We start from the raw sequence: 16,349 nt of genomic DNA, 5'->3' as shown, positions 1-16,349 counted from the left end.
GGTATAGAATTTTAACAATTCATCAAATTTAAAAGTTGAAATTCCAATTCTGTAAAACTCATATTCAAGTTCTGTTATTATTCAATCACGGGTGGGCGGTTTCACAGTAATGATAGTAAGATGATAATAGAGCTTTAAAAGGTCTCTCACAGAACTTGATTATTAACTTTGAAATTCGATGAATTGATCAAAATCTGTTGAATTTCTGTCTTTAGTACCAGACTTGCATACATAAAAATTCTTTTTTGTTATCAAGTCTAGTGTAAAGTATTTTGAGTCTGTCTATGTCACCGCGTGCTAAGAATTTATTTCAGACATTCGGTGAAACTGGTTATGAGATATCCCAATTGCCAAATGGTCGTGTTAAATGAATAATTTATTAGGTTAAGTTGTTTAATTTGCCTTCCAAGTAGTAATATCTGCTCTGCAGTGCAATTCAATCAGTACCAGGACTCCTGCGAAACCGGTATTTATTTATGTGACATATATCCTCGACCAGGAAGACGATCTCAATCATATTATTGATAATGTAGTCGGTTTCAAGGATATCAACTGGCGCCGCATTTCATGCCAACGTTTTTGTAGACCAAAATTAATTTTTCGTTTTAAGTTCAATATGTTTGCGTGATAGAATAATTGCAGAGATTATAGAAAATACCCCCTTAAAAAAGCCTCTTGATTAACGCTAACGATCCTTAAACATCCTAACTTTGACTGTCTGTGATGTTCATTATACCTTCGTGATATTATTCAAGTTGAATGAACTCAAATTTGCTATGATCTTAAGAGTCATTTTAAAAATATGAACTATTTGTGGGAAAAATAATTCAGTCGAATAAAGTAGGTATCGATCTAAAATATATATAAACATATATTTTTTTTAAATAAATAGTAACACCTAAAATTGTAATATTTTATCATTGAAGACAGCGACAATTAGCGACTTGCAAAACGAAAATTTGAATTATGAAAAGATTTGGTCGAATTTAGGAGTTGAACCCAGGACCTCGGCTTTGCCTTAGATAGCAGCCAATAAAAATATGCGTTTAGACATTAAAGATAATGTTGGTAGTTCTTAGTCGAAGTTATGATACAGTTAAATTTGACAAAAGGGGATAGGGTCGAATTAGCTTATGGGAAGGGAAAAGTCCTTTCTTTTTCTGATTTTTCTGTTTCAAATTTTTGTTTGAGAGTCGCTAATATTGTCTTCAATGATTGACAATAATTTTAATTGTATTGTTAAAAATTGTAAATTTTATATCCTATGATTCTTCACGTGGACACACGTGAAGAATCATAGGAGTTAGTTTTGCATAATTTACGATATAATAATGTCAAACAAACATAAAATATGCCATGAATAGCTTTTTTATTCTGTTTAACTGAAGGGATGAACTAAGGGGTGAGATATTATTAAAATATTTTTGTTTTAATATATTATCGTAAAACGTTTTTATGTTTTTTTTCAATATGAATCCCAACTGTTCCCAATCGTCTCGAGCCAGTGAGTCTACGGCAATCCCATTTGGGGTATGTGATGAGGCTGAAGGTAGTGTGGAGAAGGATATGGGGAAGAGGAAGGTGGTGAAGTACCTGACTATTTAGATCTGGTCACCAAACATGGTCAAATCCATTTCAAGCTACATTTCAATTCTGAATGGTGGTCTTACACCAGGGCGATACTTGGAGCATCTACCGTGTTTCGTGACCAGATCTGAATAGTCAGATATTTCCCCACGTTCCTCTCCCCGCCTCCTGACCCTCTTAATCACTTTCAGCCTCACAACATACGTAGGGAGCAGTTGGGACCTTTGTGCGGTTCCACATTAAAAAAAAATAGCCAACCAAAATAAATTTCTTATAACTCAATTCACAGCTCTACGGAAAAAATAATAAAATGTGGAAAATGCTTAATAAATTCTGTTCAAGTTCTGCCATTATTTCAGGTCTGTGAAGCAACTGGCCCAAAACTTGAACATGACTTTCAAAGAACCAAAGAATGAATTGTTCAAATTCTGTGAAATAACCTGTCCTTAGAGTTTACTTAGATAATTTTTTAAATATAAAAAATAACAAATTTTTATTTTATCGAATTCATCGTTCAATAAATTCTGCAATTTAAAATTTTTTTTTATAAATATTATTATTTGGTGGCATACCAAAATTGTGAGCCAAGTTTTATGAAATCAGTGCAAGAATGTCAATTTCTAATGAGATTGTGTTGAAAACCGTGTGACACTCATAACATAACTTACCGGTTATTGTGGGAATATTTATTAACAACTATTGGGCCAAACGCAGAGAAATCGTATTATACAGTTACCGGGATTTATATCGATATTTAGTTCCACTTGGAAAAACTATAGCAATTTTGTCGTATTATATCGATATTTTCGTACTTTTCGAAATCCCAATCGGTCATAAAATATGTACAGTTTTAAGTCATTAGTTAAAAATCTTAGCTCAAATCACTAGACATTAATTTTATTTCCTCTTAGATTGAAAGTAGGTTCTTAAATACCTACTTACTCAATTATAAGCCATTTATTTTATGTAACATTGTTTTAACTTCAATTAAGGAATTATAAAATTTTTCTAAAGAAACGTCACTATCAAAACCATTAAAACGTCCACCATCTTAAAAATGGAAACGAAAAGTATAAAAAAATTTACAGACAGACGAAATGTAAAACGTTCGAGTTAAAACAGTCGAATATGTTTTTCAATGTACGGTATGAATTCATAACACTAACTAACTAACCATCACGCCGTTTCTCACAAAACACACACTCCTTGCCTCATTCACATTCATACATACTCTTCTGTTACTCCCACTTTTGACATGGCCCGATTTAATTATCTGGTTTACTTGATCGTGCCATGCCTTCCTCGAGTCATATATTCTCTTTATACTCCTTTCTTCGTTAATTCGCTCTAAGTGTCTTTTTCTTAATCTTACTCATTTCATGATAATAAATCAATATAAAATATTAAATCATTTTTTTACCAGATTTACTTGAATTAAATTTTTATTTTATTTTATCTATTAAATAAGTGTTTTTTGATTCCAATATCAAAGTCATGGCTGTACGAAAAATTAAATAATTTAAATGTATGACAAGACAAACGAAATAAGTCATATCAATTAACCTATTTTATCATTATTTATAATAGGAAAATATTTGACCAGCTCAATGATCTGCTTATTGGTAAATAATGGATATTTGACGATTATGATATCCGTACCAATAATGGGAAGCCATCAATAGAATAATATCTGCTGACCCTACGATAAGAAATGAATTGCCTCATTGGTCAACGAACAAAACGCACGCTGCATTGTTATGAATAATTTATATGATTTATTGAACAATAGTACCTTCTACACCTAGTAAAAAAATCGACTTGAATGCAATTCTCTCGTCTGGAACCCACATTATAATATTCATGTACAAGCTATTGAAAAAATACAAAATAAGTTCTTACGTTTTCTATGTTTTAAAGTGGGCATTCCAGTAATTTTTGTTGAACTACAATAATCTTTCAAATGAAACGAAAATGCTGAAATTGGCTGACAGAATTATCTCCATCTCTAAGTAGTATAAAATAAAGTCGCTATACGCGTTTGTGTGTTTGTGCGCTTAGTTCTTCTGAACTATGCAGCAGATTTTGATATAATTTTCACTATAATTTAGAGAATTTCTTCCGGAAGGCTTACATATATGATACATGCATATTATATTTATAGAAAGTAGAGAAATGTCGATGTTTTGTAATAAGTCGTAAAAAAATATTTTGATCGCTTACATTGGTAACGTTAGCTAAACTTTAAGAGATACATTTTATATCTTAAAAAGGCTTTACAACCTCAAAACCAAAAACGCCGGGTACACGTCAGCTAGTTTCTATATAAAATTAATTAATAAAATTCTAAATTATGCATTTGATAGTCTAGAATTGCTAGCATTTATAAGCTTTCGGATTGCACTACGTAGAACTAGAAGCCGGGATTTATTTCAGTGCAGAAATTCTGGAACTAACTACCATTGTCATAATACATATAGCGGGAAATAATTATATCGAGTGAGTGGACATAATCAATTTATCACTTAACAAATACAAAAGATTATTCATATGTAAAAGGAAACTAAAATTACAACTGTCGAGGGTTCATTTAACTGTCAAAATATTTTATTATTTTTAATGATTTACATTTTATTATTAAAAAAATCTTATTTTGAATAAAAAGACCAATATTTATGAATTTATGAATAACTTTATGAATTTACAAGGTCTCAATGGGAATCGAACGTTGGATATCTGTCTAAACGGGACATCGCCTCTAACCACTCTCTACTATGAAATTATTGGTTGTTAATAAGATACGAAATAACTTAATATAACTTTATATTTGATATTTATTTTTAATTATTTAAAATAGTATAGAACTATGTCGCTATACGCGTCTGTCTGTTTGTGCGCTTAGTTCTATTAAACTACCCAACGGATTTTGATAAGGTTTTCACTATAATTTAGATAATTTCTTTCGAAAGGTTAATGTACATAATACATGCAGATTATATTTATAGAAAGTCGAGAAAAGTCGATGTTTTGTAATGTGGGCGCTTACTTTGCTAATGCTGGCTAAACCTTATGAGATACATCAAAATAATTCACTACGGAATTGTATATCGTAAAAAGACCTACAGAAAAGTCTACCAAGTTATATATTTATATCTCGAAGATAACTCCCAGCAACGCTGGGTACCCGTCAGTTAGTTTAAATAATATAATGTTCACTTTTATATCGTTTAGGTTGTCGAGGATATTGCGAGGTAATATATTTATTTATATAGAGATATATTTTTATATGTGACATTAAAACAGACTCCGCGCCGGCTAAAAATAATGAAATCAAAAGTTAATTTTGATAACATGATAGAAATTCGTCATACAATACCTAGGAGTGAAATCTTACATATAAAAAAATACTTACTGAAGAAGAAGAATTGAAGAAAGCCACTGGGAGCTTTTAGAGCTCGCGGAATTTTCCTTTTTAAGTAATATGTATACTAATTACTTAGGACAAATTATTAAAATTAATTAAACTTATATAAGAACTCTCGAATAGTTTTTAATCAGTATTTGTTATAAAAATACAATTTCGTGTCGAGAGTCATTTTTCATAAAGCGGAAAAAGCACACAGAATTTCGCGCGTTTTCACGTGAAGATTCAAAGAATCGCAAGAAAATTAATTAGCCCTTGAAGCACTGAAGTCACTTTGCAAAAAACCGACACGGCACGGTATCTCTTGAATGCAGAGCACTGTAGGTTTCAAGAGAGATTGAGTAAAGCGAACGCGACGGATCAGTTAGAGTAGAGATACATGAATCGGGCACCTGCGTACGTTACCTCGGACAGCGAATATCTGAGATGGAATGATTTGTTTAAGCCGTTATGTGTTGATTTTTAGAATAGCGCGCTTTTCCCCCTCTCTTCGCTCGAACCAATCGGAACTTCGATCTTCAAACAGATGATCACAGACACATTGTCGTAAGAGCCGGATAAACAACAACAATAAGAGTAGAGTTTTCAAATCGCGCAGCGGGAAAATCGCAACGTTTCGAAAGGCTTTACGCAACGATGTGTTAAAAACGCACACAACGCCATCGGTTCGATTTGCGAGTGTACCAAGCCAATCAAAACTTCGCAGGTAATAGAGTCAATACCATAATGTAAGGTGTTAGGTGACAGTTGGCAGGTAGTGGCTACTCTGACTCTGCGAAAGTTGGATTACGAAAATGGGTTCCACTTCTTGTAATCAACGCCAAATATTTTTGCAAATCGACGCGTGAATGCTGATTGAGAAATTGTAACTTGAGATAAATTAACACGCTACTGATAACTTTTGAAGGCTGTCGTACTTCATCTAATACTTTAGTAAGTACGTATCTTGAATTCAAGAATTGAAACGTATGTGTATGAATCGAAAATCAACACACAATAATAAGGTGACCCGCTATGTCATCAAAATGACAATTCAATACACCTCCATAAGGTGATATAAAGTCGTGAAAAGTGATGAAACAAAAATTAGGTTAAATAAGTTACATAAGTAAGATGCTTGTCCCGGACTGAAAATAACCTAACCTTGCATAATTCTTAACACCGAAACCGTAAATCTTTATTCTAGAAACAATAAATTACGATTATTGGAGTAATTTTAATCCCAACTGCTCCCAGCCGTCTGGATCCAGTGAGACTATGGCATTCCCAATTGGGGTATGTTGTGATGCTGAAGGTAGTGGGAGGTGAAGGAGATGAGGGAGAGGAAGGTGAGGAAGTACCTTGCTAATCTGGTTACCCAACACAGCCAAAGCCGTTTTAAGCAACGTTTCAACTCCAAATGGTGGTCTTGCACCCCGAGGGAGTATCTTCCACTTTGGAACGTGTCGCAAACATACTATATATATATTATTTTATATGCATTAAATAAGAAATAACATAAAGTAATTAATTAAAATGATTTGCCCACTCCAGGATTTGAATCAGCGAACTCCAATTTGCGAGTCGAGAGTCTTATGGTACGTATAAATTTGCAAACTTAAACGCGAACCGAGCCACGAATTATGTTTCGCGCCATTTGCGGTTGCTTCGTTCCTTTCCCATAAGTTGAGGTTCAGTACGGCAGTTCGGCTCGCGTATGTATACGTAGCATTACCCCTCGACAACGGAGGCCGTCAATTTCGGAGTAATCTCATCCTTTTCCCGGGGAGAGTTTAAATTATGTGGCCTTTTTCATGCATACATTAATTTTGGATTTCAGGCCAAAATAATAAACTAGACAGAATTAAAAAAAAATCAAATGGTGTTAGCAAATATCTAGTACTATTTATTTGTATTTTAAATTATAAAATATGTAGGTCACTAAAGGTCATTAAAGGTTTTCTGAGACAATTATTTGCGTTAATTATTGTAAATGTTAAAAAAAATATCTTACCCAAATAAATATGTAAACATAATTAAATAAAAATAAAGAAAAAAAAATATTGGTACGAAATTATTATTACTGTGTCATTTCTAATAAAAATTTAAGTCTATTAAAATATTTATTTTAATCATTATTGTTAAATATTTCATCAGATTTATATGGTAAGTAGGACAAAATCATTTAAAAAATAATTATCATTAAGAGGAACGGCTGCGCGACCTTTTCCATAAGAAAATTTAAATGTGAGACCAAAATATCCAACCAAACAGAAAAATTAACCAAAAAGTATACCAAATATCTTTTAAATTATAAATCATATGGACATTTAAGAAATTAAGTTTTTAATTTAAGAACCATAAAGGTAATACTAAAAATGTTGTCAGAAATAAAGTTATTTTAATTGAAAAGTAGGTAAAATGAATCTTTTATCTCTATAGTACATTATTTTGATGTGTCTCGTAAGGTTTAGTCAGCCTTATCGCCCGTAATGTAAGCGCCCAAATTACAAAACATCAACTTTTCTGTACTTTCTATAAGCATAATATATATGTAATCCTTCCAAAATAAATTCTCTAAATCAGGGCTTCCCTAACTGTGAGTCGCGACGCCCCAGGGCGCCGCGGGATCATCCCAGGGGCGTCGTGAGGCAATCTTTATAGCGTCTTCCACACGCACACTTCGGAGCGACTGTCGAGTTTACCTCACCATCAACACTTTCGACAGCAGAAGAAGAACAGTTAATAGAATTGTCCTGTGACTCCAGCCTTAAGCTGCAATATAATAAGGATAAGCTACTTGAATTTTGGAGTTCAGTTTATCAAGAATATCGTTCCATCAGCACTGCAGCGTTAAGGGTTTTATTACCGTTTGCGACATCATACTTGTGTTAGACAGGTTTCTCTGCAGTTGCAGTAATTAAGAATAAGTACAGATCAAAAATAAATTTAGAGGCAGAGACGAGAGTGGCGATTTCGAAACTTCAACCTCGTTTTGAGAAACTATGCTCAGAAAAGCAAGCACATCCTTCTCATTAATACCAAAGAAAAAAATTGCTTTTTTATCTTTTTTATTTGCTACCATTTTTTTTTTTATGTTGTGTTCTTTATTTTCTAATAAAAAATTTAGATACTATTTGGAGTTTTTCTGACAAATTGTTATTAGGTAACGGGGGGGGGGGGCGTCGCAAAAATATGCCAACTTCCCAAGGGCGTCACAGTTGAAAAAAGTTTGGGAAGCCCTGCTCCAAATGATAGTGAAAACTCTATCACAATCCGTTGAGTAGTTAAGAAGAACTAAGCGCAAAGACAGACAGACACGGACAGCGACTTAAATTTGTACTACATAGGTATATATATAATACAAGGATTTTATATTTTTAAAATGAGATAAAAGTCGATGTTGTTCCTAGAAATCACAACCTCAAAACTTTACTCATTCTCAACCCCAGATAATATAATTAATAAACAGTGAAGTTATAACAAAATGTCAGCTTTCCATGACATTATATAAAAAAAAATGAAATTCCCATTACCTAGGAGCGTCCAATGATGTTTATAGTTCAAATCTAATTAGTGCTTAAGGCTAAACACTATATACGTTATAATCTACGCGTTAATGGATGGCGTTAGTCTAATAATTTTATGAGAACACGTTTTTAAAGTTATGCTTTTAATATTAAAAGAAATTATTTGTTTGCGCCCCTACATACATATTATTAAGATGAATAAATAGTTTTGTATGTATAAAAATTCAATTTTTATTTTTCGGAATAACTTTATTGAGTAAAACCTCAAATTGTAATATTTAAATATTGAAGACAATATTAGTGATTTCTAAACGAAAATCTGAAAAAGAAAAATCAGAAAAGGAAACGGTCACATCTGGGACTCGAACCCAGGACCCTTGTCTTTCCGGGACAGTGCTCTACCAACTGAGCTAATGGGACCCTATTCCCCTCGGTCACTTTTAACTGTATCATACTTCCGGAAAGACAAGGGTCCTGGGTTCGAGTCCCAGATGTGAACGTTTCCTTTTCTGATTTTTCTGTTTCAGATTTTCGTTTAGAAATCACTAATATTGTCTTCAATATTTAAAAATTCAACTCTTTCAAGAAAGGCATTCAAATACAATATTGGATTCAATCACCGATAAAATAGTATATTTTTATGCCTTTCTTGAAAGAATTTAATTTCTCGAAAATATTTCCTCTTAATATTTTAGAGCAACCTGCAAGAAGCGTGTTACGTTTACCTTCAACCATAAGAAACTCTATCTTCCCATGAAAGGTCTATGAAGTCACTGGTAAATCAATTGCTCAACTGAGTATTTATAAAACCTTATTATTTACTGATAGTACAGAGCCATGAATAATCCAATTACAGTAGTATTATTAATTATCTTAATTGTCAAGTGTTGCAGTGATGTGACAGGATGTTTTAATTCAACTTTATAAATAACGATTACAGAAAAAAATTCGTGCCACTTTAGCTTGAGGTGTACCTTACATTACTAATTTATCGTGCGGTCGGTTGATATTAATTTATTCGTTTGTTTTAAGCGCATAGCATGTTTATTGTATTGATGTTAACTAGCCTAAAAACCTTATAGGTTAGGCTAGTTCTTTTCTTCACTTATAATGACTATATCACTTTTCAGAAGCGTTCTGATTTGTTACTGTACTGTACAAATATTAGTAAAATTTTAGATCAGCAAGTTTTCTCCGTGTATGGCAGTTTCCGAGATACAACTTTGTGTAAAACGGATTTTTTTTACTTGATTGATCAATCGCGTCTGATTTATTCACCGAGTTCCTTCAGTCTAAAACTGGTTTTTAGATTAGGCAGAATAGATTTGGAACAATTATTAAAAATGTAGACTTAGCCCTTAACTTGATTTTGTATCTTTTAAGATACACTGACTAAAATTGCTCGTTAACAAAGTCCTTCGTATTCTTTGATGTTAATCTACTGTGGTGTGGTAGACTTAAAACCCTTAACATGATTTTGTATCTTTTAAGATACACTGACTAAAATTGCTCGTAAATAAAGTCCTTCGTATTCTTTGATGTTAACCTACTGTGGTGTGGTAGACTTAAAACCCTTAACTTGATTTTGTATCTTTTAAGATACACTGACTAAAATTGCTCGCTAACAAAGTCCTTCGTATTGTTTGATGTTAATCTACTGTGATGTGGCAGACTTAAAACCCTTAACTTAATTTTGTATCTTTTAAGATACACTGACTAAAATTGCTCGTTGTCAAAGTCTTTCGAATTGTTTGATGTTAATCTACTGTGGAATCAAACTGTCTATTATGTCTGCTGTTAATTATATTTACTATGGTTAATTTATTTCTCACTCGAGCATACATGGTTTTACTACACATACGCCTCAGGGATCTGATTTCAAAAGCATTCAGTCTACTTTCATCCTTTCTCTGCCAGTTCCATGCCTCACTTCCATACATCAGGGTACGTACCAGCACTCCATTGCAGAATGCTAACTTTGCTTATTTGGACATTTTTTGTTAGCGCCAACTTTGTTCAGTCCTCCATTAATGGAGTTACCTGCATTTACCCTTCTTTCAATATCTCTTTCAGCCTTCCCTTCTCTCGTAAACATACTTCCTAAATACACAAACTCATCAACCTGCTCCAAGTATTCCTCGTTCATACCTACTGTTTTCGTTTTCTCTCTTTCAAACACCATTACTTTAGACTTACTTACATTCATCATTAAGTCATTCTGTTATTATTTATTACAATATGTAAATATTATTGAAAAACATACTAACATGCACATTAATTAGCTATCCTATGAGTTCTGGGAATGAATAAATGTGAGTGAAAATTGATATCAAATCCATAAATACTTGTTTTTGGTTTTTGGAATAACCTAATGAGTAAAACTTCTATTTGTAATATGTAATCTTTGAAGCAGAAAAATCGCCAAAAAGATTCAGTTGCATCTAAGAAACATGAAAAATCATCATTTTTCTTCAGTCAAGTCAGACCGTAGAAAACGTCTTTAAAAATCGTTTATTTTAATCTATAAATTAAGGTAATCCATTTCACACAATTTGTAAACTGTATGGATTTTAAAAAACCTTTAAATGGTACCTAACTGGACAAATAAAATATTGCAATGGCTATCGGCTAATAATGCTCACAAGTGAAACTGGTTAGCGGTGGTGCCTATTCAGAACCGGGTGTCATTTTTAAGGTTTTATGGAAACTAATCAAAGGAGATAATTGAATGATAAATATTTCTTCACGGAACTTTTCAAGAACGAACGTTGTCTAGTTGTAGCAATGACTATATAATAATTGAGTAGTAATTATAATTGATGTTAAAAATCGGATAAGATAAGATGAGAGAGAGTAAAACGTATTATAGTTAATATGAAACAATCAAATCTCTAAAATAAAGCTGGAATCTTAACGACATAAGTGATGAGGTCGTGCAAAACAATACTCGACGCACGGCCAGGAGTAACGGACGGACCTACAGTCTACTTTGCCCTAGCAGGCCTAGACAATCGACCTTTTCGCAGGGGTTATTTTGATTATTTCTGATTAACGTATTAATAAAATCTCAAATATTTCTAGAGGGATCTCTCGGTAATTACTAATTCATCGTGTACAAAAATAAAGTACAGTCGAAAAACGTTTTATAAAATTCTAATATAAAGTTTTACATAAAATATTTTAATGGCAAGGTCCTGTTTTTAATCATATTAAATAGAAATAATTTACATCCGTAAGGATCCCTCTAGTAATATTTGCGATTTTAGTAATTCGTTCATCGGAAATAATTAAAATGTGAACATCGACCAAACAACCGTTATTAGTCTTATGTCGCCCGCCAAAACCTTCAGTTACACATAAGATAAATCCCAGATCAAGGTTAGGTTTATTGATTATTATTTTTACATAAAGGTAGTACAACTTTTAAGACGACATATAATTTTGAAAAATAAGTAAAAATAATTAAAATAAAATTACAATACATAAAATACAATAACAAAAATAAAAATAATGATCAAATAGAATTACAAAAATACAACAGAAGTTTTAAGAATAATGATGGAATTCATGTTTAATGTGATCCAAAAAATTCGCCAATTATTTTATTTATTTTATTTTATTAATACAAGACTTAGAGGGTACATATGGTTTTTATGATATTTCACCCTCCATGCTAGGGATGACCCTGTGTTATGGCGGGTGAATTAAATTAAATACTTCAATATCACCTAAGTATTGGTTTCCCATGGTGTGAAGCCGATGTGTAGGGAAATAGATTGACATGTATGAGCACCGAACCGGACATCAGAAGGTGCGGGTTCAATTCCCGTCTACGACATTTATTTTTACTCGGGAGATATTTTCAATTTGTATTGATATTTCAGGCGACTAATTATTGCTTATAATTATTTGTTGAAAAATATAATCAATTTAATACATCATAATGAATAATTCCCCACATTGTAATATTTAATCATATATTATCGACTCGAAGAGTAAAAAATATTAAAATTGTCTTCCGTGTTTAAAATGATCAGTTCTTGATTTAAATCAACAAAAAATATTTGTTGTCAATCCATCTCTGTTCTTTACAGCAAAATATTCATTTGAACTTGACAAAATGGTTATGCATCTCATTTATATAATCGGTTCCAATTTCCAATGCTTAGATTTGCTGACGTTTTGCTAATTCGGGACAGATAGTAATATATTATATTATCTCAGCATTTTGTTTCCGTGACAAATGTGGGTTAGACACGGTAACGCTCAGGTTTCGACTTATCATAATCGGCTCATTACCAAAAAGGTGCACAAATCGTCGAATACAGTTTAAATACTTCAAAATCCAAGGTCAACATGACTGCATCAAGTTTAAAGGGATAACTCAAAGGACCGGTTGTTTCAAAGAATTTGAACAATTCGTCAAATTTCAAAGTTGATTTTCAAGTTCGTTTGAATAGAACAATTAATTTTAATATTTTTGTCACAAACTAACTCTGTATTACACAATATGCTTTTCAGACAGTTCTTTCTAAGTCAATCCTCTGGACTAATTCACTATGTATCCGTTTCTTAATCTTGTCTAGATAGCATACACGTTTCCCATGAGCTATCGATATTCTCATTCATAAAACGATAATATGTGGATTAACAACACATACGTCTCAGGGATCTCATTCCCATTCCATTATACTACTGACAACTACAGTAACAAAACTCAACTTTAGACTGTATTCATTTCACAGGTTCTCAATCAACTATTTAGGACGAGTTGTTTGGGAGAATTTGAACAATTCTTCAAATTTTAAAGGTGTTTTTGAAATTATGTGAAAGATTTTTTCAAGTTCTGTCATTATTTCAGTTTTTTTAAACAACTGGCTAATAATGATATAATAACAGAACTTGAGAATCTACTTTGAGATTTTATGAATTGTTCAAATTTCATGAAACAACCTTCTTTTCAACAACGTCCTTAGTATCTAACACACGAAGGTTCTGATCATGCCAAGTTTAACTGTGTTTTAACCTTCTTATATTCACTCCACACAGGAGGCCCTGAGGAAAATAATTTCCATTTTTTTGGAATAACTTAATGAGTAAAACCTCAATTTGTAATATTTAATTATCGAAGTCAATGGGACCCTATCTCTTTCGGTCATATTTAACTGTATCATACTTCGAAAAAAAACGATGAATATTGTCTTCACTTTTCTCACTGCACATTTTTATTAGCAACTATCTTTATGTAGCTACCTTTACGTTAAACTACCTTTATGTCAAGGGTCCTGGGCTCGAGTCCTAGATGTGACCGTAACTTTTTCTGTTTCAAGTACTCGCTAATATTGTCTTCGATAAGAAAATAATTTCCCTCGGGCCGTCTCTCATGTTTGGGATTCTGTTTTTTTTTTTTGTGAACCTAAGTCTACTAAGTTTTGTATGTAATTTACTTTCTGATGTCATTGTATGTGATTTATTGTTTATTGTATATTTTGTACCGTTGATTTAAAATACATGAATATATATATACCTCTAGAAAATTTGTTCTGCCATGTGGTATTGCATGACGTGGTGACGACTACGGCCGAAGTTTTCTGGCACGTATAAGCCATAGCATTCCAAGAGGAATGGACTATCAATAATTATATCGCATATTGAAAACAATGCATAACAAAAGGGCTGATATGAATGAAAATCATTATTCCTCCTGACATGCAGATATTGCCTATTTTTTTATAACACAATTTTTTTGTAGAGTCGAAAAACTACGTCATTATTTAATCACCTTCGTGTAATGTTTTAAATGAAAATATGTAATTGAAAATTTTGCAACTGTATGTTATGTTGGTAAAAACATATATACTCCTATTGTTTCAGTGTAGTAACAGATCAACTAACAATTGGATAGAGGAAGATCACGTTATATGAATCCATCTGATTTTCACGCACCATTAATTTTTAAAAAAACGACCTTAAATCGTCATTCGTTACAACCTGCTCGTACAAATGGAATCAGTTGATTCAAATATCGGTCAATGATGAAGATATACTCTAATTTGAAATATGGGCACAATTTTAAATATGAGAACAATCTAAAATATGAGCACAATACCTATCAAATGTGAGCACATTTTCAAATATGGGCAGAATTTCAATTATGAGCACAATTTCAAATATGAGTACAAATTTCAAATATGAGAAAAATTTCAAATATGAGCACAATTTAAAATATGAGCAAAATTTCAAATATGAGCACACTTTCAAATTTGAGCACAATTTCAAATATAAGCACAATTTCAAATATGAGCACAATTTCAAATATGAGCATAATTTTAAATATGAACAAATTTCAAATATGAACAAATTTGAAAAGTAGTAATGAATTATTATAGCAACTATTTAAAGAAAAATAATGATCTATCTGTCTGTGATTGTATTTCTGGTTAAATGAATTTAAGTGTCATTTTCAAAAATGGAACTCAATGTGTCAATAATTCAGACAAGCGACAAAGTACCAAGTTAGGTTATAAGTTTTTTTTCACATTCAAATTTAGCGTTGCAATGCCTGGCGATTCGTTTAAGAACGAACATTCAGATACTGTGCAGATAAGTCCCACAATGGACAGCGCTGCAAGCCTTTGCCTTAATTGTCTGGTTATTTTTAAATATTTGCTCTTAGGTGGTCAATGTACGACTATGTCATAGTTTATCCAAAGCATTCTAGAACCCTCCTGGTGCCAGAAATATGGTCACGTGGTTTGCCTCCAGCTCGTCGAAGTCTGTTAATTCTATGGGTGTTAGTGTCTAGTCTACTGCACTGGTTCATATGTATTCATCTCTGTCAGTGATGACCTTGACAAACGTCACTGAGAAACAGTATTTCGTCTTGTTTACTTCTGAAGTTCATGCGTTGATAGCTCTATTGACACTATTAAGTTCATTGTTTATCAGAAATACAAAGTTGCGACAGTGGAGTTACTGGCGGTACGCATTTAGGGCCACAAGACCCAAGCTTTGACTGTACTACAGTATGGCTAGCGCGGAATAAGGGAGTTAATTAATTAATAAATCTCTTGTGAGTAACACACTGGCAACACCACGGACGGATTTGCATTTGAATGGACCAATCAACGGCCAGTCATTGGCTGATTCATGGCGGCCAATGTGATTGGTGGATCTGAGGTCTGATAACTGATAAATAGGTACCCACACCTACCTCCACGTACAGCGGGATTCTCTTATTTATTTACTGAGAAAACTTTTAGAATGATAACGCGCACGAAAGACAAAACTAATGTGAACAAAGATTTGATAAATTATTCCTGTCAAGTATCCACTCGAGCGATTTCTGGCAAATTATGCCAAGTTTGTATAACCTTTTGAGCGATCGCTCGCTATAATGTGCCATATATTTATAGAACCTAAAAAAATGGGTTAAAAGGTAAAGTCTAGGTGGATTCATTGGATGTAAATCGCAGTGAACAGTTTGATATGTTTCTTTATTAAAATTTTGAGGACTAGCATTAATGAAATAATATGGTAAATGAATTTATATGAAATAATACTATTATATCTATGTACAATTGATCGTGTATTTTGACGGCCTCCGTTGTCGATGGTTGGCATGCGCAAATAAATAAGATTTAATTCATTTTTTTCACCAATAATTCAGTCGACGGCCGGCATAGTCCAGTGGTAACGCATTGGACTGCCATTCCGAAGGTCGCGGGTTCGAACCCGGCGTGCGCAAATAAATTTTATTTGATTAATTTGTGTTATTTCACAATTAATTAATTAAAATAATATATAGTATATTTGCGGCACGTTCCAGAGTG

At 32.6% G+C, this 16,349-nt stretch overlaps 1 protein-coding gene across 3 annotated transcripts in view; it reads right to left on the bottom strand.

The window, feature by feature from the left end:
- LOC149426047 (synaptic vesicle glycoprotein 2B-like) overlaps positions 1-16,349 on the bottom strand; it is a 159,697-nt gene that overhangs the window by 79,286 nt on the left and 64,062 nt on the right. The window contains exon 1 of one of the 3 annotated variants that reach the window (XM_089643280.1): positions 4,997-5,448. The exons of the other annotated variants lie outside the window; for them this stretch is intronic. The gene's annotated coding sequence lies outside the window, so the exon portion shown is untranslated. Of the gene's footprint in view, positions 1-4,996; positions 5,449-16,349 lie in introns of those variants that run through there. 3 annotated transcript variants of the gene reach the window in all.

Source organism: Hesperophylax consimilis, chromosome 2, assembly GCF_061612785.1.
Source record: "Hesperophylax consimilis isolate HC1 chromosome 2, BYU_Hcon_1.0, whole genome shotgun sequence".
Taxonomy (NCBI): Eukaryota; Metazoa; Arthropoda; class Insecta; order Trichoptera; family Limnephilidae; genus Hesperophylax; species Hesperophylax consimilis.
The sequence above is the reverse complement of the archived record's forward strand: the minus strand, read 5'-3'. Positions and strand labels throughout refer to the sequence as shown.